The sequence below is a fragment of the Candoia aspera genome, chromosome 6, assembly GCF_035149785.1.
Source record: "Candoia aspera isolate rCanAsp1 chromosome 6, rCanAsp1.hap2, whole genome shotgun sequence".
Lineage (NCBI taxonomy): Eukaryota > Metazoa > Chordata > Lepidosauria > Squamata > Boidae > Candoia > Candoia aspera.
Window position 1 is genome coordinate 74,042,805 of NC_086158.1, and position 25,356 is coordinate 74,068,160.

The 25,356-nt window shown below is 43.0% G+C and overlaps 1 protein-coding gene across 2 annotated transcripts in view; it reads right to left on the bottom strand.

The window, feature by feature from the left end:
• The window catches only part of PCGF5 (polycomb group ring finger 5), a 35,755-nt gene extending 20,740 nt beyond the window's left edge, over positions 1 to 15,015 (bottom strand). Inside the window, exon 1 of one of the 2 annotated variants that reach the window (XM_063307420.1) lies at positions 14,823 to 15,015. The gene's annotated coding sequence lies outside the window, so the exon portion shown is untranslated. The remainder of the gene's footprint in view (positions 1 to 14,822) is intronic. The other variant, XM_063307419.1, reaches the window with a different exon arrangement.
• Between the last annotated feature and the right edge of the window lie 10,341 nt (positions 15,016 to 25,356).

Sequence of the window (25,356 nt, forward strand, 5' to 3'; positions counted from 1 at the left end):
TATGTGGTTGCTAGGAGTTGAAAGCAACTTGTTGGCACATAATCAATCAATCAATCAATCAATCAATCAATGTTAAATGCAATGTTAATTGCTCAAAATCAACTGGTGAGTAAACAAGACAGAATGATTATTCATTTGATATAGAGCCTGCCTTTCTGTCAGGGACTCAAAATGATACACACAGTACTCCTTCCTCCTATTTTCCCCCACAACATCTCTGTGTGGTAGGTTGGTCTGAGAAGACTGCCTCCTCCCTAGGTTTACAACAATTTGCTATCAAGAAATTAAGGGAGGAGATAACTTTTTTTTCATTTTAAGGGGTGGCAGGAAGATTTTAATGTACATTTATTTATTCCCCAATCACAGATGAAATTATGCCATTTCTCATCAAATAAATCTGGTTTTGCCACAGCTGTAATATGGAAAGCATCTTGTTCAGGAGACATCATAGGTATAGTCATTCAGTAAAATTACCTAGTGCTTTTGTTTCTATAGCCTCAGAATTAATTTAGACATTGTTAATATTTAAGGGATGTGATTTTTCTGGCAATAAAAATTAAAGCAAGCATTAGAGTATTCTGTAAACGTGGCTGCTGTGCTGCTATAAAAACCAGGCCGTTGGAGGACTTCCATTCTTAGCCTTTTCAATTCTGGGCTGGAAATTGTCATTTTGCACTAATGCATTTGGTGCAGATCATTTGAAAGAAATGCTTCATAACATTCAGAGACCAGAAGCAGCAGCTTTGGAAGCAGCTGTGTGAGCCTGGCAAAAGATGCAACTGCTTTAATGATTCCAAGAGAGGCGCTTTGTTCATGCTCCCGTGGATTGCAAAAAACCTCTTTTAAACACTTTGTACAGTCCTACAAGGAACCTAATTGGGGTCTCTAAACATTTGCTTTATAGTCAGTTAAAAAACAAAACATATTCAGGTACGTAGTTCCATAACCTACTATAAACTTAATTGTATATAACTGAAAGGTCCTTTTCTTCACCTATTTATTACTTCTGCATTCTAACTTTCTTCCTTTGTAGAATTCAAGGCAAGGCATAAGTATATAATAAATTGACCATAGACATACTGATTAACTTCAGAAAGGTATTTTTTCCCTGCGATTAGATATCGCTGTACCCTTTTTTCAGGCTCACACAGAAGCCTGAAATAAGTCCACTGCAAGGTTAACAATGCAGGTGTGAATACAGTCGGACAGGACAAAGCCACTTCCTATATCATAGCCTAGTTATCACATCTCCTATAATTCCTGACTATTTTCTGTGCTGAGGTGGATGGCACTTGGAGTACCAAATATCTAGAGCAGTGTTTCTCAAGCTCAGCAACTTTAAGATGTCTGGACTTTGACTACCAGAATTCCCAGAATTCCCCAGCCAGCCTTCTGGGAGTTGGTCCACACATCTTAAAGTTGCTGAGTTTGAGAAACACTGACCTAGAGGGTATTTGATTGCTTAATTTCATAACCACGTGATCATACAACTGCCTGAAAGAAGGTGAGATGCTAAAGGGCTGCTCAGGGAGTATAAGAAGCACACATTCCATATTTCAAATGAAATTCATTCATAGTTAAAATGAACAATGTATAAGGTTTTCCATACGTGGTACAGGTTTCAATGTAATTTTTAAAGTTAGCTGACTTCCTTACGTCTGAGTATTAACTTTTAAGCTTAATTTTGAAGCTAAATTGATGAGTCATTTCCTTGTGTGTTTGAGACAGGATAAAATACCGTTGTGGACTTTTTTTTTCTTATTTCACAGAAACAGAGTCTGAATAGTTTATAATTGAACAGATAAAAAGCAGTATCTACACAAGCAGCTATTTTATTACATTTACAATGGGGGCACAAACTGCAAAAGCTGTGAGTTTTACTGTCTGAAAATGCAAGTGAAATCTTTGTTTTTGTAGAGAAACAAAAATTGAAAGTAAAACATAAAACAGATTATTACTTTGGCTAGTACTTCTATTCCTTAAAAGGCTGTTTTAAGGATCAAGTTGATGCTGAAGAATTAAGTTTAGGACTACCAATCTGGGATGTATAACTCCAGCTGACCACAAGACAGCAGCAAAGAGCTAGTTTCCTGCCTCTCCTCGCTGTCATCTAGTGGTCATCCAGATTTTTGCACCCTGGATTTAATAGCCTCACTTAAGGTCCAAATAGGGACGCGGTGGCGCTGTGGGTTAAACTGCTGAGCTGCTGAGCTTGCCGATCGGAAGGTCAGTGCTTCAAATCCGCGTGACGGGGTGAGCTCCCGTTGCTAGTCCCAGCTCCTGTCAACCTAGCAGTTCGAAAACATGCAAATGTGAGTAGATTAATAGGTACCGCTTTGGCGGGCAGGTAACGGCGTTCCGTGTAGTCATGCCGGCCACATGACCACGGAGTGGTCTACGGACAAATGCCGGCTCTTTGGCTTGAAACGGAGATGAGCACCGCCCCCTAGAGTCGGACACGACTGGACTTAATGTCAAGGGAAACCTTTACCTTTACCTTTACTTAAGGTCCAAAGTTTGGCTTATAATTGTGCTTCTCATCTGGTGTAAAACCAAACAAGGTCAAAGCCGGCCCACAACTTTGGCAAGTCCTCTACTAATAAGAATGCTTTTCTCTGTGACCAGAAGCTCTATAGAATGTTTTAAAGGCTAAATATATTCAGCCCATTGGATTCAGGGGAAAAGAGAAACTGCTTTCAGAACAGCTGGAAACAGAAACACAACTATTTCTGTACTACTACTATAACTGTTCTACCATTCTGAAGCTGGCAAGGGATTATGGGTTATTAAAATGTTCCATTACAGCAAAGAATTGCCGAATACGTAAGTTGACCAAACTCTAGAAATCTGCTCAGTATATGGTATTTGTATTACAAGATTCTCCTAGACCAGTGTTTTTCAAACTTGGCAACAAGACGTGTGGATTTCAACTCCCAGAATTCCTCAACCAGCATGCTGGATAGGGAATTCTGGGAGTTGAAGTCCACACATCTTATTAAAGCTGCCAAGTTTGAAAAACATTGTCTTAGACTAACCAACTAAACAACTGTGGTTTAAAAATACATTAAAGCAAAACAGTTGTTAACAATTGTTAATATTAATTAGACTTACAACCCACCTTTAATTTAGGAGTTCCAGATGGCATACATAGCATTCCTCCTCTAATTTCTCCCCACCACAACAATCCTGAGAAGTAGGTTGGGCTGGGGCAGAATGACTGGTCCAAAGTCCCCAGTGAGTTTCCATGTCCAAAGGTGAACTGGACCAGGTCTCCTTGGTCTTAGTCCAATATTTTAACCACTACACCACACTAGTTTTACACATACAACTTAATTAAACTTAATGTTTTTTAGCAAAAGAATTATTGGAGGTTCCACAAGTTTTAGCCAGGCTTCTTTATAATGAGACAATGCCCAAAACACCAAATGAAGATGCATTAGTTATTTAATTTATACTTGCTTTCTTTCCCAAATGCCAAACATCCTCCAAATCTCAACCTAACAGCTTACTCATTACTTACACGGGATATAAATTTGCAACAGCTTACTCTACAAAGACCTGCAGCCTTCAGAGCCTCCTCTGACAACCGTTGCCTCGATCTGCTGATTTGGTTCCCCGTCACTTTGAGGGAGGAAGCAAACAAAAATGGAGCTGTAAGAACTAAAATAATCTTAACACAGCTTTAAAAAAAAAAAAGACAAATCCTAGAAAAAATCCTCTCCAAATCTCAACTCTTGCCATTTGTGTGATATGGCTGTTCCCACTTTGCATGATTGCCCTGCTGCACGTGGCCCTCATACAGACTAAGGGCATTCCCTGGCCACCAAAAATATAACCCTACCTAAGGATGTTTCATATGGTACAGCAGAATCAAGATAAGGTCATGCTCAGGTCTATCTTGGTTATTTGCTATCTATGGTGGCTACATGTCCTTGTCCATGTTATTTGCCTGACAACCATATAAAGGTTCTTTCCATATTCGGGGATTGGTCTTCAGCTTTCCAGGCTAGACTGAAGCCCTGGGATTTCCTAAGTACTAATCAGTCCCATCCTGCTCAGCGTTTCTGCGTTTGGCCAGAGCCCCTATTCAAATGTTTTGACATATATGCTTCTGGAAAGCCAACTGAACGCAATACCTCAGAGATAAAACACACAGCAAACTTTTCATGTATTTTTTAAACATGATACTTAACTCTGGAATCACTGCCCTCTGTGAACTATTTTTGGCGTGAATTAATATTCCTAAATTACGTAGGCAAAGTTTTGGCATACAACTGATAATGTAGGCTACATCCCGTACCTAAAGCAAAAGACTTCTTGAGAAAGTTCTGCTTGCTTAAACATGTGAAAACTTACCTGGTTACATTTCACACAGTATAAAAGGGTTCAAGATCTGCTTCAAAAATGATGCATGTCTTGTTTCTAATAAAGAAAGTGGGTAGAATCCCTAGTAGGTTTTACCATTAATGAGTAATAGTTCCAAGCCTTCCTGTCTCAGGTTATTTGCAGCTACTCGTAGTTAGCACAAATAGTGAACAGAGTATGAAGCTTTAATCTAAGAATATCTATTTAGGCTTTTTTCCCCCAGAAAGACGTTTTTGAAAAACAATAAAAATTGGAAAGATGAGAACCTGTGGATCTCATCATTTTATTTATGCAGTGCCTAGAATGCACGTTAAGGCAGAGACCAGATGCTACTATTCATTGTAAATTTTTGCTAAACATCTACAGTATTTTTATCATACCTCCCACATATACACTCTACCCAGCCTCATTTTTATTTCCATTTAGCCCTGCCTGTGGAATGTGCATTTTGCTGAGTGATTTCTTTTGACCTTCACTGTTGATACAATTTTATTATCTGATATAAAAAACAACATGGAATTCAGATATGACCATTGGGAAGAATTAGCAAATCCATGGGTAGATTACTTTAGATTAATTATTCTGGGAACATTAAGGATAACAAAATGTTCTACAGTAAATCTGACCTTCCTATTCTCATCAAGTCTCTATAACCAGTAACCAGAAACTTATTGTTCTAGTCTATGAAGGTTTCTCTACATGTTATTTATTTATTGCATTGAAATTCCAGCCCAATCCAAAAACTCAGTAATTAGACTAATTATGGAAACTAAAATAGTTACAATCACAAAAGAATCAAAGCTATTTTGCTGACTGAATTAAAGAAAAGTTTCGTGTTATTGGTGTCTTTAGCACTTCTTTTAATCTAGATGTGATTTTATTTAAGACTTTAATTGCTCTAATAAAGCACTCTATCTCTAGATTATAGAACACTTTCATAATAAAGTATTGAATTTCTGTCCATCTAGATTCCAGAGCAAACCCAGACTGCATGTATGTTTTTACTGTATCTCAAATATTTCTGTGCCATGAATCCAGCAATGGTCAACAAGAAACTTCTCCCCCAAAAAACATTTTCATACTCATCCCCTTAAGTATCAAAGAGATAGTGAAAGCATTAAAAAATAAGAGACCCTTACTATGTAGATGACTTTGCCATGTATAGTTCCATTGTAAAAACATTTTGAAAACAATACTATTTGAGATCTGACATCAGAGGTTAATCTGCTGGAGTGAAACCCAAGTAACGTGGTGATGACACATGCCTACAAGGGGCTGCTCGCCAACAAACTAGAGTTACTAGAATCCTGCAGACTGGCTGTGTCTCACCCTGACTGATTCCATTCTCTACCGTATCCTTTCTACCTCAGTTTTATTCTTTGGTGTATCACAAGATGGTGCCTGGACATTTTCTTGGGCTTACTGTATGTGCAGCTCTCTTGTGACCCGTTTTTTCTGCACAGTTATGGAGTCCCAGTGGGAATTGAAACTAAGTCTTTACAAGGTGATGGTAAAGTTTTTTTTTTAACAAAGTGGTATGCAAAATATTTCAAGAGGAATGTGGTACAGAAATAGACATATAAGTAGTTTGCAATTCAAAGTAATCAGTTCATATATATGAATGGCCAGTATTTGTAATGGGAAAGAGAAGCACCTTTTTTTTCCTGTAATATTTGATTCTTTCAGTCAACTTTTGGGGAGGCTGGAGGTTAGAAATTTGTGATGACATTGTAGATATTACAGCAAACGTGACAGTGGTATATGAAGATGTAAGAGAACAGAACTGACATACTGATATCCAACTTTTTTCTTCTTCTAAAATGGGACCCATTTATAATTCAGACTTGTTCGTTTAGCATAGAAATCTTATAGAAGTTGTCACATCCCATGCATTTTAAACTCACCCATAAATTTAGGACCTGCATTTCTCCCATACTTAGCCCAGTATGCTCTGGGGAACCCTGAAATAACTATATTCTCTTATTTTGTAGTATGTAGTATCTAAGGATGTAAGGACACAGTAGAACGATGCCATAGAGACAAGATAATACACTTTATGGAGTGATTGTATACTGTACCTAAAACTGTGAACAGTTCTGGTCACTACATGTCAGAGCACATTGAAGAGCTAGAAAAGGTGCAGAAAAATGCATTCAAAGTGATCAAAGAGCCAGAGCATCTCTGTTATGACAAAGGCTACAATGATTGGGAAGCTTTAATTTACAAGGAAAAAAGGCAAATAAGGGTTGTGTGATTAAGACATGTAAAATATGCACCATATGGAAACATATATTAGAATATGAGGTCATCCACTGAATCCAAATTGTAGAGATTCCAGTCAAATTTAAAGAGCTCTTCTTCACAGAGCATAATTTTTTTTTTAGAATTGCTACCAGAAGATAAAAGTCAAGCCACCAACTTGAATTGCTTAAAAGGGGTTCAAGCAAATTCATGGAGGTCAAGATTATTAGTGGATAATAGTACTGGAGGAAACAGACCTCTTGATATCAGTTACAGAAGACACTACATTTGTGACCTGCTTATGGGGCTTCTGTAGGATCTGGATGATCATTGTGGGAACAGAAGGCTGGATGCAGTTAATTTGGATTGATTAATTATATACTTTTCCTTGCCATTCAAGTCTGACTAACCTTTGGGATAAAAGCACTTCTTCTCTGTTTTAAAAAATTAAAGGTGCCACTCCTTAAAGAAAACAAAATCTGCTTTTATGTTTTTAAAACAGGTAGATGAAGAAACACAAAATGAGCACATTCATAGGCAGGCATTTCCTTCATCTATTTTTGAGATTATTTATTGATGCAATTGCTGCAACCCAGTTTAAGAGACTTACAGGAAAGCAAGCTCTTGGACAATTCCCTATTTCTGGGTCCAGAACTGCTAATATACATTGGATTCACATTCAGGTGCATATCCTGAAGACTGGCACAATACAATACACTGACATGACACCTTCCGTTGTCCTTTCACATACATATTGCAATCATGCTCTTGTGCAAGTTGTTGCATGTCACATCTGGTTCACTTGCATTAGAACTGGATTATGAAGACAGATATATTTGATATGGGTATATCAATGAGGATTTCCTTATAATACCAAAGACTGCATATATGTATGCGAACATAAATTGGTATTTTAAAAGTTAAGGTATTTGCTGTGACCGACACAGCAAAAACTATCAAAATCAATAATGCTTTTCTGCAACATTTTACTTACAGTATAATACAATTTTCTGACATCTGCATATAAACATGGACATTTTAGGGAGAAGAAATGCTAATCTGCTCAACTGATTCATATCTAATTCTCCAGAATTATCAGCAGTTGCTAGTCTATTGTAAGTGAAACTTCTCAGGCTTTATCACATTATTAGTTCTTTTACCACGTGGAATGCGAAATCTGTTAATTGTTATACATCAATGCCATTGTATAACATTTTAATTAGACAATGCTTTTGTCAGAAGTTCTAACTGTATGCATAACTGCAATGACCCACAAGATAGCTTTTCAAAGACTTGAATTCATAACCAGTAAAACTGCTGGTTTTAACTTATAAAGCCTTTTATGACTTGATACTGGGTTACCTGAGGGACCATATCTCCCCACTAGAATTGGCCCGACCACTTTGTGCTACGAGAAATATTTGGCTGAGTCCCATTATTCAGAGTTTGTTTTTCTGTAATGGTGCTGGCCCTCTGAAATAGCATTCCACTGGAGGTCTGCCTGTCTTCAACATTATCTGCCTTCTGGAAAAAGCTGAAAAGACAGCTTTTCTGGAAGCGTTTGATACCATTTTTGCTTTGAGAAGTTTTAACATATTTGTAAGATATTTTGTCTGATTATTGTGTTCTGTTTACAGGTAGTCCTCACTTACCGACTAGTTCATTTAGCAACTGTTCAAAGTTACGAAGGTGCAAAAAAAAAAAAACCCCAGCTTTGCAACCAATCCTCACATTTACAACAGTCGCAGCATCTCGTGATCACATGATCGTCATCAGCATGCTTCCCAGCTGGCTTGCGACAAGCAGAGTTAATGGAGAACACAGAAGTAAAATTGCAAGTCACGGTCATGCGATGTTTCGCTTAACAACCAAATGGGAAGTGACACTGTAAGTCTGTCATGGTCATGTGATTTTCTGCTTGGCGATCACAGCGCTTAGCAACGGAGTTGCTGGTCCCAACTGTGGTTGCTAAGGACTACCTATATTATCATGAGCTGCTGAGAGTCTTTTATGATTGCAGTGGGATATACATCTGATAAAAAATAAATATCCCAAAGTTGTACCCCTGAAAGCATAATAAGCAAACAACCTAACCAAGTTTCTCATATGCAAAACATCTACAGATTAGGAGTACCATAGATTAAGCACATAAGCTTTTATGCATAGATTTGTATCTGTAGCAACTTGAAAGCTGATGAAAAAAATAACATAGTGCTACTATCACTTATAAAGAATATCATTCCTTATTTACCCAATTCTGAATTATGCAGCATGATTTGACTCTGGTGACAGTGCAGTCTTTAGGATACTGTTTATTCTAAACAGTTAATAGGTTGCTCAGAAGCACTGACTTTTCCAGGTGAAAAGTAAAGTCTCCTTGGGGTTCAGCTTTTGACTCCTGATTACTTTGTGGACATGCAATTTTCTTTGCTATATATATATATATATATAGAGAGAGAGAGAGAGAGAGGGGGGTCAGGATATAAATTAAATTTATATCCTGACTTTCTCTTTCATAAGCTCTAAATTATTACTGCATACAATAATTTAAAATTGTACAAGATATAAAACAGAACACTAGGAATGTGCAAAATTTGGTGATTTAGGAACAGAATGTTCCAGAGAGCATTCATAGTCAAGGGCTTGTATTTTATCAAGGTGTATTTACTCCAATAAATTGAGAACAACCATTTACAGGAACAAACCTTGGCAACAGAGTCAACTTGTCTTGATGGAACATCTACCTAGGCATAAGGACTTTTCCTGAAGCTTCTCCAGGAACTGGCATTATGCAAGGGAGCAATAATAATAGTTATTGCCCCTTTGTGCAAAGCCAATTCCTGGAGAAGCTGCTTGCAATATGTGCGGAGGGGCGCGAAGGGGCATGTCTTGGTGCAAAGGGGGTACCTTTGAGTGAAGGGGTGTGCTTTGGCTGGCTTTGCGCAAAGTTTTCTTCTTTTTTGTTCAGTGGGGGGGTGACATGCCAGCAGATTCAAATTTTCTGAATTTTTGACATGCCGAGCCCAAAAAGTTCGCCATCACTGCTCTAGATACCCTCCAATTTTGCCATATTCCTCTGAATGTTGTACCCTTTATCTCAATTTTCTATTTATTTATTAAATTTACACACTGCCCATCTCACTATAAAAATGACTCTGGCAGCTTACAAATAAAGAGTCATAAAAACCATTATAAAAATCCAAAAAAAAATCCAAAGATAAAAGGTAAAAGAGGAAAACTAAAAGGCAGAGTGTGTGTCCTAACAGTCAGGAATCATGCTGAGACGAGGAATAGGTCTCTAGTGTTTATTACTGCTACATTAGACAGAAAATCCTAACAAACTGAAGAAGCGTGGGAAAAACCCAGACAGATAAACCCCAAAAGTCAAGGCGGGTCTGATCTGTGTCTCTTTGAATGGCTGCTTAATTCCTCAGTACTACGCATGCATTTCCCCCCTGGATAGGGGCCCCCTCCTGCTCACCATCAGTGCTCATGACAGAGAGTGTCTTTAAACCACCAACTCCAAAGACAACACTTTTCTTGTCTTTGCTACTGTACAGTATAGCTACCAAAATGTTCTGCACACCCTTTTCAGTCTGCCCATAGCTGATGGGTAGACATTCTTTCCCTCTCGGTGCTCTCCAACCCTTCTTACAGCTTCCTCTTTTCCTGCATGTAATGACTCCTTATATGCAGTAGCCATTAATTTCACCCAACTTCTATTGTCTTGCTTAGTTAATGCTTTCCTAGCTTTCCATAACCAAGTACTTCAAGTGATATTCCTATTTCTTTCCCTAGAGCCTTTTTTCCCCACACGGATAGCCCTCCAGACATTCTCACTTTCATAGGATAATGAAGAATCTCACCAACTGCTGGCATCCAGGAAAGCCTCTGAGGTATGGTATATCCCTTCCTTCCAATAAGCAAATTGTTCTCATGACTATTTTCCTTCGTGTGTTAATGGACAGGAAGGTTTATTACCATTGTTGGTTGGGAGGTTTGCTAATTTTTGTTTATCTTTCCATTTTATTTTTGTATTATTTATAAGCCATTTAAAGACTTTTCAGAATTGATGCAATATAAATTGCAATAAATAGAATCAATAAATACATTTAATTAAAAAGACAAAAAATATATAATATGTAACTCAGATGGAAGTCTTAAAACCTTTACATACTTAGTAATATTTTCACATGATGAATTTGCATCTAAGTCTATAAGGACCGATCATTGCTACTTACAGCATAGCTTCCATGCACTTCTGGGCTACAATGTCCTTTGCAAATGGCAGAAAGAAACATGCTGATCATTAGTTCAGAAGCTAAGGAAGCTACAAATATACAAATTAGTTACTATAGTTCATAGTCACAGTAACACTCAGTCTAAACATCTACCCACACTTTAGCCTATAATGTGTATGCTGTAGTGTATAAGGTCATACACTTTAGCCTATAGTGAGGATAAGCATGGATTAAAACAAGACATGTTATCTACAGTATTGTAATTACAGAAAATTATTAATATTTATGTTGCACATGCTTTATAAATCACTTATAGGATCTGAGTAAGATCAATCTGAGTCTACTAGACAGAGCTGACATTTTAACCAGCTTGTAGTAGGATGAAGTGGTCCAGGAGGGAGGGAGGGAGGGAGAAGAAATTTAAAGAGAAAAAGGCAACAAATGATACAGTATGCTGATATGGCTGAAGCAAGGATGCTTTGTAAGGTTAGAAAGTCATGGCAAAGTCTAATGAAATGTACTGGTACAAAATAAATTGATTTAAATGTCCTCTGAGCTCTTGCCTTCAATTTATTTTGCCTACTGCTCCTCACTCTTTCTTGCTCTGTTTAATGAAAGGGAATAGCAGTGATGGGTACATGAGTATGGACATTCGTGTTCACATTTTTAGCCATTCTGTAGCCCTTGGATCTCCCTGGGCCTATCTTTGCTGAAAACGGATTGCCATGTTTTCTGCTATTTCAAAGTGGGAAACACAATATTCTAGAAACATTCTATCATAATTTAAAAATAAAGAATGTGCTTCAAAGCTCTGTACTTCAAATGTTGTTCTACCTACATACAGTAAATGGTCATACATACTTTGTAGCCCTCAGCCCTTCTGATATATTAATTGTGGCTCTTGGCCACCAAATGTTTGTCAAAACCAGAACTACATCACAGCAGACCTATAACAAAGGAATGCCAGGCACCTCATTAGAGGACACCCTCAGAAACAATATCATGGAAAGAAACAGACAACAAAAGCTCCTAGAAAAAGATCCCTGCAGGATTTATTCTGATAGTTCAGAGCATAATAAACCAGTGATCAAAGTTCAGAGAACAGAAAAGTTGATCTTCCTATTTTTATTAGAAACAAAAGGCACCAACATCAGAAGTACAAGTTTGATGACATATTAGTCAGATATTGCAATATATTTTGGGAACTAATTAACTTTTATTCCATAAAGCTGGCTTATCTCAGCTATACTTCCTTTTCTTCCATCATGAAACATGGAATTCCCAAATAATCTTCCCTCCGCGTAATTTGCAAGTTCCAGACCCATTTGGTTCAAGCAAGCTGACTGCATCGTCTCCTCGCAGGCAATGTCCTCATACATCATAACAAATTCTTTCTGAAGCATTCAACCTAAATTCCTAAACTGTTGAACTTCACCAAGAGTTAGGCTCTCCAAAGTCATTATATAATTATAGACTCATAATTATAAACTCATAAAACTCCATTATAACTCAAAAACAAACCCCACTGTAGATCGTATTTCCTAGTAGCTACTATATTTAAGAGCTGCACTCTAAAGCAAATTAAATCTAGTAGTCTACTAAAATCAGTGCTGACTTAGCTATCTGTGACTACCTTTCCTCAGAGATATCAGTGGGGCTTAACATGTGATTCAGTGTATGTTTACTTAGGCTGTCTCCACACCAATGATTTATACTGTTTTATAGTGGGCATCCAGCCAATGATGTGGTGATATATTACCAACGAAGGCAGGCTTTATATCTCTACAGCAATGACTAGATGATGCTATAAGACACTATAAATTAGTAGTGTGGAAATGGCTGTACACCTATGTCTCACTGAATTCTGGGTGATTTACTCTAACTGCAATATGTTTAAGATTGTAATTGTAACTTAAATTTAACTGGGTTGAGTCCATCAACACAGCTGATGGGCTCAGTTCAAACTTCAGTCCATTAAACCATTCTGGCCTATTGCCAATGACTTCGACATTAAAACTCTGAACAAAACAATAAATGAAGAAAGGGTTTTTGTTTACTTGTATGGAAGTAAAAAGTCATGCAAATCAAGAAACCTGTTCGAATACAACCTTAAATTATTGCAGATCCTGTTACTATAAATGTTTCAATACCCTGAATACCCTAAGCTTAAAAACCGGCCATTCTGTTATGTTCAGCTGCTACATTATGGTCCACAGTACTATTGTTACTGTTTAGTACGGTAGCATCTCTCCTTTTATTAAGAATCTCTTCTAAAAGAGCAGGACAACAGAGCTTTATAAAAGGTGCAGTTGCTAGCTGTTGCTTTGTTATTTAAATCATATGTACATTATATAATTTCAACAAGCTCAAATGCCACAGTGTCTTAAAAGTCATCATAACCAAGATAACTTCTGTAAAGGAAACCAAACAGAATGTGTAATCTATTAGAGAAATAAATTTACATTTCATCAGTTCCATCTCTCTCTCTCCCTGTGGCACAAAAAATAACCATATGCTGTTGAACAAAATTCAAAGCTTCTGCTAAATGCAAACTAGATGACACTAAATACTCCTAATCTACCCACAGATTTAAGATAATTTAACATGCCAGGATGAAATGCTGGAGCGCAAAAGTACACTCCAGCTCCAAATGAAATTTGTTAGGATTGACAGCAAAGGATGCTTTTCGTTATTGTTTCCCCTCTGCACTAAGATACTAACTCTACTTCGATCTGGGATCGAAAAACACCACCCCTAATTTAAAGCATACATGCTCGCGGGCGCGTGTAGCAGAAGTGAGTCACCATTCCGGGGAACTGATGATTCATCCATTCATTCATCCTTTTCAGGCCAAATTAACAAGCAAAACACACGTGGGTTCTAATCCACAAACCCTTTTACACGAAAGTCCTTCTCAATCGGCGGGATTCGATACGCCCCTGAGTTCTTTAACTCCACCCACGGCCCCAAATATTGATTACCTATATTTTCCTCCATGACGAATGCACGGGGGTGGAAAACCCACGTGCCCAATGAGACGGGTCGTACACCCCAGTCACTGGGTGACGTTTCAGTCTCAAATCCCTTTTAAACATCTCTTCGGACTCACGCACCTGCGAGGTCAGGTGCACGACCAGCTCGTCGGTTTCACTTTTGAGATCTGACTGCGCGCGTGCGCCGGCAGGAGAGGTTTTCTCCGGCTGAGCAGGGCCATAAATCTCGCACCCGAGAGAGAGGGGTACGCGGCTGTCTCTTCGCCCCAGTCACAACTTGCGTCGTTCCTCCTCCTGTGACATCTTATATAATACGGCTCCCAGCAAATCCAAAGCGGAAGCCAGCAAGCAAAGCCGCCTTCGGGACGAAGAGCCGGAGATGGAGCAGATGCTCCTCCGGACCAGCAACCCTCCGCTCTTTTTGAAAAACGAGTGACGCCGGCGGGCGGCTGGCTAGAAAAATCCGGAATGGAAGAAGCGACGCAGCAAACTCACACCGTCCTTACCCACACAGGCCAGGGGCGCTTGGCCGCTCTCGGTTGCCCACTGCGGAGCTTAAAGCCAACCTCGCCAAAGTGTCTATTCGGGATCTCCCCCCACCCACCTCGCTTGGGAGGGCCGGGGAAGTGTCAGCCCGGCTCAGCTGCTTCCCCCAGCCTGCGCGGCTTGGGAGAGGCTCCCGAATTAAAGGAAAGGGAAGGGGGAGGGGGGCAAAGAAGAAGTTAACTCTCAGCGCCGGTCCCTGGGAACGCCTGGACGAGTGGCCTGGGCGTCCGAGGCTGCCCTCGCTGCTCCGGGGGCACAGGGCGCAAGCTGGCAGCAGCAGACCCACACCTTCCCGCAACTTGTTCTGACAGGCGAGCCGCCCCCTTGCTCCCCTGCCGCCATCCCTCCGCCCAGCGCCTCTCCCCTTCCTCAACTTTCCTCTGGGGTGGTGGGGGAGGGCGAGAGCGGGAGAAGAGCTGTGGCAGAGGTCCCTTACCTTCCCCCAGATTGCCCCGAGAGCGCGCCGCGCGGACGCAGCGCCGGCGTCCTGAACGGTGCCGGGGAGCGAGAGGTGCGCTGGAAGCTGCCGTTCAGCTGACAGGAGTTCCGCCGGGGGGGGAGGACGGGGGGAAGCGGAGGAGGAGGAGGAGGCCGTCGAGAGTCGGCGGGGAGGAAGACTCGCGCAGCGGAGCGGAGGGAGCGGTGCAGGGGGGCGGAGGACTTTCCCAGAGCTTGTTTACGCATTGCTGCCCTGCTCGGTGCACACAATTCATTCTCTGATTGGACACAAACTGGGGCACAGCCTTTCGCTGCCCGCCCGCCCTCTCGTCTAGCACGGCCATGGTGCTGCTGCCACTCGGAGCCCCGTAGGGAAGAGCGGCGCGGGAGGACGGCTGGTAAGTTTGCCCCGCTGAAGGGACTTCGGCTCCCGGGAGGCAAACGTTACGCACCAGCCGAGGAGCCAATGGCATCCGGCGGGCCCGCGGCGAACGCGTCCTCGCGCGCGCGCCGCCTCTGGTCCAAGCCCGGCTCTCTCCCCCCAACCCCGCCCGCGAGGCATCTCCCCCCCTTTTTTTTTTACCCTTCCTGGTCCAGTTGCACACACGCTACCAGGACGCTGGAGCAAGGCGCATGTGCGCAGCCCTTGCGCATGCTCTCTAAAACTCGGTGAAGGCGCAGTGACGCTACTGCCCGTAGATGTCCTTTCCGTGCCTTAATATTGACGGGAGATCTTAGACGTGAACTCTGCAGCGCTGAACATTTCAAGAACGGATCCCCTGTGGAAAGGTGTTGGGTTCCTAAGAAGTAAAAACCTGGACGGTACTCTGCCGGTTCAGCCTTAATCATGGGAAGGTAGAACTTTAAGTTACTCTGTAACTTAAAGTTACAGAGGGAGGAAGGGTCGAGAGAGGGCTCCAAGTAAGAAAAAGGTTGTGCCATGAGCCAACTCGAAGTGCAATGGATCAAAGTAGGAGTGAAGTACGTGGAGTTCAGTGCAACTCCCAGGTGTAGAGGGGTGTGTGTGTGCACATCTTCGCCTTCAAGTCAGTGTTGGCTCTTGGCGACTGCTGGACAAGTCCCTGCAGTTTTCTTGGCAAAGTTTTTCAGCGGTGGTTTGACCCGGAGAGAGGGACTGGCCCAAAGTCACCCAGCTGGTTTCATGCTTAAGGCGGGACTAGAACTCACAGTCTCCCGGTTTCTAGGACTGCTGGGAATTGAAGTCCACACATCTTAAATTTGCTGAGGTTGAAAAACACTGCCTTAATCACTACACTACACTGGCTCTCTCCCAGCTATAGCAATGAAGCTTTATTGTGAGTGATTTTGTCATAGAAGACTCAGGAAAAGTGCTGCCAGGGCTGGGCTGCAGATCCCAGGAGCCAAGAAATTGAGAGATGGAATGCCCTGTGTGTGTGTCTGTGTATAAAGGTCCAGGAGAGGGCATCGTGCCCAAGTGTCTACAATGTCTTGACTATTGCCATGCTGTCTCTGTGGGGCAGTCTTTGAAAAATATCTGGAAGTTGTAGTTGATGCAAAATGAAGCACAATTGGAAAACCGTAATATAACTTGAAGCAATGGCTTGTGCTAGTTGCCAGCTTTTGGGGAGCATGGTTAAAGATTGGTGTGTTCAAGTCCTAAACCTGCCTGTCCCTGATGATCTGCAGAAGAGGTCTTCCATCAGGCACACAGGGGACTTGCTCCAGGTTATAAAATACATTCCCTCAAGATTGCTTGGCATCTAGTAAATTGACCTCCAAGCTGAGAGGCCTGAATCCGGCTCTTGCTTCCCCAAAAAAGCCTCTCCAGGGTAATCCCATTGATAGAATGGCACAACTGGTAAAAACTAGAGGGAGCCTTTAACTACCACTATGATAATTAGGAAGGGGGTTTGGCCACGGGATAACTTGTGACTGGCTGGCTACCCCTAAGGACTTCAAGTGATGGAGAACCTCCTTGACTGGGCAAATTAGCTTCCTCGAAAGGGCTGGCTATTAATTACAAAGCATTTTCCATAAAACTGAGGAAGAAGATGGAGCTTTTTGATATCTAAACATGAGCCTGAGATTATCCTTCTCCAATGATACCCTCTATAAATGAATTCTCTACTTGCATTGAGACCAAGAGCATATTCAAGATGGTAATAAGATTTGATGTCAGTGGTTTAACAAGGGAATTTCTCAGTAAAATTTTCTCCCTGTCCAAAGCTCCATGATGTCTTAGCTAACCCTTGTATTCCTGGATTGGTGCAAGATTTGTTAAGTTCTGTATTTCAGTCTTTGAGCAAGAAGATCCGAAGGAACTTTCTATCTTCCCCAGGACTAAGAAGAACTAAGACTTCCCAGCTGACAAACTAGGGTGTGTCAGGAGGTTTAATTGGTAGCTGTGTGTTGTAAACATATTTTAAGGGAAACTCCTAGAAAAAGCATTCTAATAAGTTGTTTTCCCCTGGCCCAATTCTAGAGCAAACAAGTCAAACTAGACAGAGTTCTGGGTCCAAATAAAAGAGCAGGAGGGCCAGCACAACAGGTCAGGTTTGTTAAGATTAGGTGGGAATGAAGATCCAATGCAGCAGTGACTAAAAGCAAACACAAGTAGTAGGCTCAGAATGAAAAGCATCCTCAAAGGGCCTTTCTTCACACATCTTAGAGTTGGCAGAAAACTATGCCAGCATAACATTTGTACCATTTTTTTGTTCATGTTTTGGCATGTGTCATGTTCGCATTCTAATGTCTGGTTAACATTGTAACGTTTCACATGTCATTCTCTGTTCCGTATCCCTTCACCCGGGGTTTTTCCATTCTGTTGCCCTCCCTTGTTTTGAGGGCTTGGAATGCATGTTTGGGTTTGCGCTCCTGTTCAAGGTTACTTTCCCAGGCGCATCTAACGGCATTCAGCACCTGGGAGGGGGAGCGTCCTGACGGGCGATCGGGCGGGACCTGCCCACAAGCAAGGCTTTTAAGTTTGTATTTGGCGCGCTTTTGCTCATTCTCAGCTTTCTCTGTATTTGCATACTATTCCTTTAATAAATCAGTTATCTTTAAGCCCGAGCTTGTGAGACTGAGTATTTGGGTTTAGGCAATCGTTACATAAAGCTGAGAATCATTTTTTCCATTTTCCGCTGGCCCCATCCAATCCTTGGATAAGAGGGAACGCTAGCGATGACAGAACCTCAACTTCGCGTAAGTGAGGGAGGCGAAGAAGAGCGGGAGGTGGTCAAAAGCCGGCCAGCGCTAACCTCGAGAGCGCAAAGAGCAGCACGTCGGGAGTTGCGAGATACCCAATTGGACGAGCTGTTGACATCCATACAGGAGAGTCTCAGGAGTGAACAGAGATCTGTTATGGAAAGAACCACGGGGAGGGGGTCTCCCCAATTGGCCTGGGAGCACGAAGTCCCTCTGTCACCGAAGGTGGTGATAACCAACCAACCCCCGGAGGAGCCGGTCACTCCGGCCCGTATGAGGGCATTGGAAGATAAAATGGATTTAATAGTAACGATCCTCAAGGATCTACCCAGAGAGGATCAGCCCAGAGAGGCAGAGCCCACCCCGGAGGATTGGGAGGAAGAGCCGTCACAGTACCCCAGGCACAGCACCCTGTCGACCCGGGGGAGAAGTAAGACTCGATCAGCCCATCAAAGGGGAGAGCGAGAGGCAAGACCTCCTAGGGATCGACCACTTGTGGGGGCTCGGCGTACGCTGTCATTCGCGGCACCGCCACAGCCAGCTGAGCCGGCAAGAACCTTCCCACCATTTGGAGTGAAGTTTGATGGGGATCCCGCAACGCTCTCCTTCTTTATTACGAATGCCAAGCATTATATGGAAGATTGGGGTCGGAACTTTCGGTCTGAACACGGCAAGGTCAATTTCATTGCCAACAAGCTGAGAGGAAGGGCAGCGGATTGGTATGTGCAACTATGCCAAGCTGAGGCAACTGAGTTAGAGGACTTCGATGAATTTTTGTGGGCACTTAAAGAGCATTTCGAAGACCCCCTAGCTCAAGAAACGGCTAAAAATGACCTGCGGAAACTTTACCAAGGGTCCCTCTCAGTTGCCAAATATGCGTTGGAGTTTAAAGCCTTGGCAGGAAAAGTGGAAGACTGGTCTGAGCCAACAATCATCGAATTGTTCAAGCAGGGGCTTGAACCCGAAATCCTTCGATGGGCTCTGGGCAGAGATGATCCCAAAACGCTATATGGGTGGATTCAGTTGGCGGGAAGCGCAGAAAATGCCCTACGAACCTATGCCCATACCAAAGAGCTTAGACAAACACGTCTCGCTAGAGGAGCGCGCGCATCTGGACTTGCCAGCCGCCCCAAACCGAAAACCTGGGAAGAAGAGAGGGAGCAACGGTTCTCCAAGGGTCAGTGCCTCCGATGTGGAAAAGAAGGGCATCGAGCCACGTCGTGCCCGAGACGCCGTCCAGAGGAACGACAGACGAAACCCGCGATAAAGACGCCTGCTCCTGCTCCACCGCGAAAACTGAAGGCAGCCCTCGCGGAACTGGACCCCCCCGACCTACCCTTCGGAGAAGAGGAGGAAGAGTTGCAATTCGAGCAGCCGGCGGGAAAAGCCTACCACCTGCCCTGAAGGGCGCCCTAGGGCAGGTGGAAGAAACCGGGCGTAACCATGATTCGGTGAGTGGAAACTTTCCCACACTGACTGTTAAACTTAAGCTGGGCTCACAAACCAAAACGGTGGAAGTGTGGGCCATGCTAGACTCGGGTTGCTCCCGTTCTCTAATGCACCCTGATGTCGTAGCGGCTCTAGAACTGCCCACGTTCCCTTTGCCAAGACCCATGATTTTCACCCAGTTGGATGGAACTATGGCGGGAGGGAAAGCAGTTAATCTTTCCACGGGACTGGTCGCCTTGCAGATGGGCTCCCATCAGGAAAAGCTGCCATTTGTGGTAGCTCCAGTGGGGGGTCCTCTGGTAATTTTGGGGATGCCTTGGTTTGTGCAACAAAACCCTTTCATCAACTGGCTGCATAGAACTGTGACGTTTGCGGATGGATTTTACAAAGTACCCGAAAAGGACCTATTGGAGGACATGGAGGGTGGAGGGGTAGCGTATACCACTGTACAAACGCTTCAACCTCTTGAGGGGCTACCCAATCAGTACCAAGATTTTGCTGAAGTATTTGGGGAAAAGGAAGCTGATCGCTTGCCACCCCACCGAAAAACGGACTGTGCCATTGAGTTTTTACCAAATGTAAAATTGCCTCACCCAAAAATATACCCCATGTCTCCCAAAGAGCTTACCACGCTAAGGGAGTTCATTGACAAAAATCTGGCTAGGGGTTTCATTGAGCCTGCTAATTCCCCGGTAGGAGCTCCTGTCCTATTCAGGCCAAAAAAGGATGGGTCATTAAGGCTTTGTACCGATTTCCGCGGGCTCAATGCGGTCTCAATATTAAATAAATATCCTTTGCCCCTGATCAAAGATATGTTATCACATCTGGCCAGAGGTAAAATTTTCTCAAAACTGGATTTGAGAGAAGCTTACTTTCGCATTCGCATAAGAGAGGGGGATGAGTGGAAAACAGCGTTCAACTGTCCTCTTGGGGCTTTCCAATATAAAGTTTTACCATTCGGTTTATCTGGGGCACCCGGGGTTTTTATGCAGTTAATCAATGAGGTCTTGCATGACCACCTATTTAAGGGGGTACTAGTATATTTGGATGATGTATTGATTTATACTGAAACCATGTCAGAACATATCCACTTGGTGCGTCAGGTACTGGCTAAATTGGAAAAAGCAGAGTTGTACGCAAAACTGTCAAAATGTGCGTTTCATCAATCGCAAATTGATTACCTAGGCTACCGAATTTCAGCTCAGGGCATTGAAATGGACCCTGCAAAAGTAGAAGCTATTGTAGCATGGGAGCCTCCCCGTACCAGGAGACAATTACAAAGTTTCCTTGGATTCTCTAATTTCTATCGGGCATTCGCCCAAAATTTTGCAGAAATCGCCCTCCCCCTTACTGAACTGTTAAAAACTAAAGGACAGGGGGATACGCGACGTTCGAAGAACCCAGGCGCGCTCCTTAAATGGACTCCAGCCTGTCAGCAAGCGTTCCAAACGCTCAAACAACTTTTTACCACCGAACCAATTTTACAGCATCCAAACCCCTCTCAACCCTTCGTTGTACAAGTCGATGCTTCGGATTTTTCCATAGGCGCAATTTTGTTACAATCTGACCAATCTGGCGCTTTAAAACCCTGTGCCTACCTCTCTCGCAAATTCACTGAAACAGAGAGACGTTGGCACGTTTGGGAAAAGGAGGCTTTTGCTGTGAAAACGGCTTTAGAGACGTGGCGACACCTATTGGAAGGTACTTCCAACCCTTTTGAAGTCTGGACTGACCATAAAAACCTGGAAGCTCTAAGCACCAGCCGAAAACTCAGTCCCAAACAGCTGCGCTGGGCTGAGTTCTTCAGCCGCTTTGACTTCACTCTTAAATTTATACCAGGCAAGAAAAACTTTTTGGCTGATGCACTCTCGCGCAGACCCCAAGATGATGGCCCAGGGCCAACGGTCCAAGGCACCGTCTGGACCGACAAACAATTAAGTCTGGCAGCAGTGACTCGCAGCCAGACTCGAGCACAATCGACTCCGCCTCCAGCCGCTCCGCCTTCCAGCAGCTCACCTCCCTTGTCAATTCCCTCCGATTTGCAACAACAGTTGCTCTCCCACCTTAAAACGGATACTTGGTTGCAAGCCAACCGACACATGTTCACTTTCACCGATGATCTTGCCTGGCGCAACGATCGTCTCTATGTACCCGCAGCTATGCGGAAAACCATACTACAACGCTGCCACGATGACAAGCTAGCTGGGCATTTCGGCTACGTGAAAACTTTGCACCTCGTTCGCCGGCAATTCTGGTGGCCAACTTTACTCAAAGACTTAAAAGAATATGTCACTGCGTGCCCTGTATGTGCGGCGATAAAGCGCAAACCGGGCAAACCCCAGGGTCTCCTTCAACCCGTAGCCACTCCGTCGGTCCCTTGGCAGGATATCTCCATGGATTTTATCGTTGATCTACCCCCTAGTCAACGCAAAACTGTCATTTGGGTCGTCAAAGACTTTTTCTCCAAACAAGCCCACTTTATCCCCTGCGCTTCTATCCCTACCGCGCAACAGCTGGCACGCCTCTTCCTCATCCACGTGTACCGTCTCCACGGTATCCCCGCCCGTTTGGTGAGTGACAGAGGCACACAATTTACGTCACAATTTTGGCGCGCATTTTTGAAACTTCTGGGTACGAAACAATCACTTTCTACTGCTTGGCATCCAGAAACGGACGGATCTACAGAGGCTGTTAATTCTACCTTAGAGCAATACCTCAGAGCTTTTGTTAACTACCAGCAAGACAACTGGGTCGATCTACTCCCATTTGCTGAGGTCGCTTACAACAATTCCATTCATCAAACCACTGGTCAAGTTCCCTTTAAAACAGTTTTTGGACGCGAATTTGTTCCCATTCCTGAACTTCCTCATCCTCAACCGCTCCCAGCCACCCTCGCTGGCTGGGCGGACTCTCTCAAGGACTCATGGTCTAATATTCTACTTGCCCTCCAACATGCCCAAGCTGCCTATAAACGCCATGCTGATGCAAAGCGTTCCCCAGAACCATCCTTTGCAGTCGGGGATAAAGTCTACTTATCAACTAAGTTTATCAAGTCCCCACAACCCTCTAAGAAACTTGGTCCTAAATTTGTCGGTCCTTTTTCAATTGTTGCTCAGCTCAACCCTGTTACGTTTAAACTCGATTTACCTCACAACCTTAAACGTTTACATCCTGTTTTCCATTGCAGCTTACTCAAACCCTGCCTGTCATCGGACCGTTGGCATCCACAACCCACTCCTCCACCTCCCCTCATGATCGACAACCAGCAACACTTCGAGGTGGCATCTATTCTCGATTCCAGACGCCAGCGCTCTACTCTACAATACCTCGTCCGCTGGAAACATTTCCCTCATCCTGAATGGGTTGCTGCTCCAGACGTGCATTCTCCTCGTCTCGTAGCCCAATTTCACTCTGCCTATCCTGACAAACCGGCTCCCTAATTTCTTTTGGGGGGGCAATATGTCATGTTCGCATTCTAATGTCTGGTTAACATTGTAACGTTTCACATGTCATTCTCTGTTCCGTATCCCTTCACCCGGGGTTTTTCCATTCTGTTGCCCTCCCTTGTTTTGAGGGCTTGGAATGCATGTTTGGGTTTGCGCTCCTGTTCAAGGTTACTTTCCCAGGCGCATCTAACGGCATTCAGCACCTGGGAGGGGGAGCGTCCTGACGGGCGATCGGGCGGGACCTGCCCACAAGCAAGGCTTTTAAGTTTGTATTTGGCGCGCTTTTGCTCATTCTCAGCTTTCTCTGTATTTGCATACTATTCCTTTAATAAATCAGTTATCTTTAAGCCCGAGCTTGTGAGACTGAGTATTTGGGTTTAGGCAATCGTTACAGCATGCCATTGATGCTGGTATCCTGATAACAATTGGTTAAATGCTCTGCTTTGCAGCCCTCACTGCAAGGTCATGGATGGCTTCAGCTTACTGCTAGCAAAATGAAATGGCTGTGAGTTCCTGGATCCAGGGACTTTCCATCTTTAGTTTTGTGCAGGGTTGCTCTCTCCCCCCACAACCTGACAGAGCTGGTGCGCCACTTGTGAGTCCTTTTGGACATTAGCCTCCTGCCCGAAGAGCAAATGACAGCAATGGCCAGGAAGGCCTCTGCCCAAATCCATCTTGGGTAATTATGGGCACCCATGTAACAGCACTGCTGTGTGAGCTGCACTGGCTTCTGGGTGCAACTGGATTGTAGCCTTAGGGATAAATATAACAGTTTTGTGAATGCATTTGTTCCTTTCCCTTTATTTTTCTAAGTAGAAGCTGTCAGTGAGCAAATCCAGATTGGAACAGCTATAAAGGGCACTTTTTTGTTGTTGTTACTTGCCTATCATCCCCCCACCCCCCATTCCCCTTCCCTCAGTTGCTGTTTGCCCTGGTTGGAAAAGCACCTCTATTAAAAGACAAAGGTGGCATTCCCAGCTCATCATTTCTCATCTAACTGGACCTTTGTTTTCCATGGAAATGGAAATGTAGCTTTTTCTCAGTTATTCATTTACTAAATACTGTTCCTTTGTCTTTTGATAAATAATACCTTTATCTCACAGATTGCCATTGAGGTATCCATCAAAAGTCTGTTTCATCATTCAGTATGACTGCCTAATAAACAGAGATTATAAATAGACATCGAGCTAATCTTGATTTTTAGCAAACTATTTTCACCTGGATTTCTTCTGTTGCCTGGCCTCAACTTAACCTTCCCCAATCTCTTGCCATTCAGATGGTTTGGGAAGGCAACTCCCTTTGGATCTGAAATGCCATCATATCCAGAGGGGGCCATTTTAGGAAAGGCTTTCTCTATTTTTCCTTCCACCCACCCACCTGCCTGCATAACCAAGAAAGAGGGAACAATTCCCAGTCACAGAGTTGTTTTATTGCAGGGAAAACAGCTATGTTTATTGTTAGCATGTAATTTCTGACCAGGATTGGAATCTAGCTGTGTATTGCTATGGATATCACTATCATCAGTAAAATTGTTAACACCACACAGTTCCACCATTCTATTTTCATCCTGCGTTATCCTCATGCCATGTTTTGAATGTAGGATTCAGTGTTCTGTTTTAGGATTGATTTGGGTTTGTTGGCTTTTGAGGGCTGATGCTCTTCTCCATCATTCCACTTCCTATGGTTGAAGGACAGTGTGGTGCTCAAAATGATGTTGGTCTCTAGGTCCTATAGATCTAGCTACCTTTGCCAAGGATGAGGCATAGTGAAAGTTGCAGTCCACGATAACTAGAGGTCCACCCATTAGAACTCAATGGAACTCAATGGGACTTCTAAGTAGATATGAATGAGAATACTCTTCCCTCACATTTCGTAAAAAATGGCTATTTCTCATAAAGCATTCCTTCCCGTGTTGGGGTTAAAGCATAGTATTATACTATCAGATCTACCTAATGCACACTTTCTTTTAAAAAGGAAACTTTAAAAATGGATGTTTATCTAGTACTTTTCAGGGCAACCTGGCATGCAAGAATTAAGTAAGAGAAGCTTTTCCTGACCTGGGGAAAAAGCAGCTGGAAAACCAGAACTTACTTAATTTTTGCACAGCAGCTTCTAAAAGCCATAGGAGCTGGGCCAGCAAAGGTTGCCAATCTAAATAGTGCTAAAAGGAAAAGCCAGGTTTGTTTTCAAAACATCTGGAAAGGGCCTTAGAGTACATGGTTGAAACAGCATGGCGTTCCTGTCCTCTATAAACAGTGCTGTTGATTCAGAAAAACTCTAAGTTAACAGCTTCTGAAACATTCCTGGGGAGTTTGAGCTTTTGGATAAATACTCCAAGAGAAGATGCTTAAGCAGTTTGCTTATTTTGTTTTTAGCTACAGATACAATCTAGCCAGAATTAACACCTTTAAATCCCATTAGCTAAATGAAAAAGTTACGCATGCACTTAAC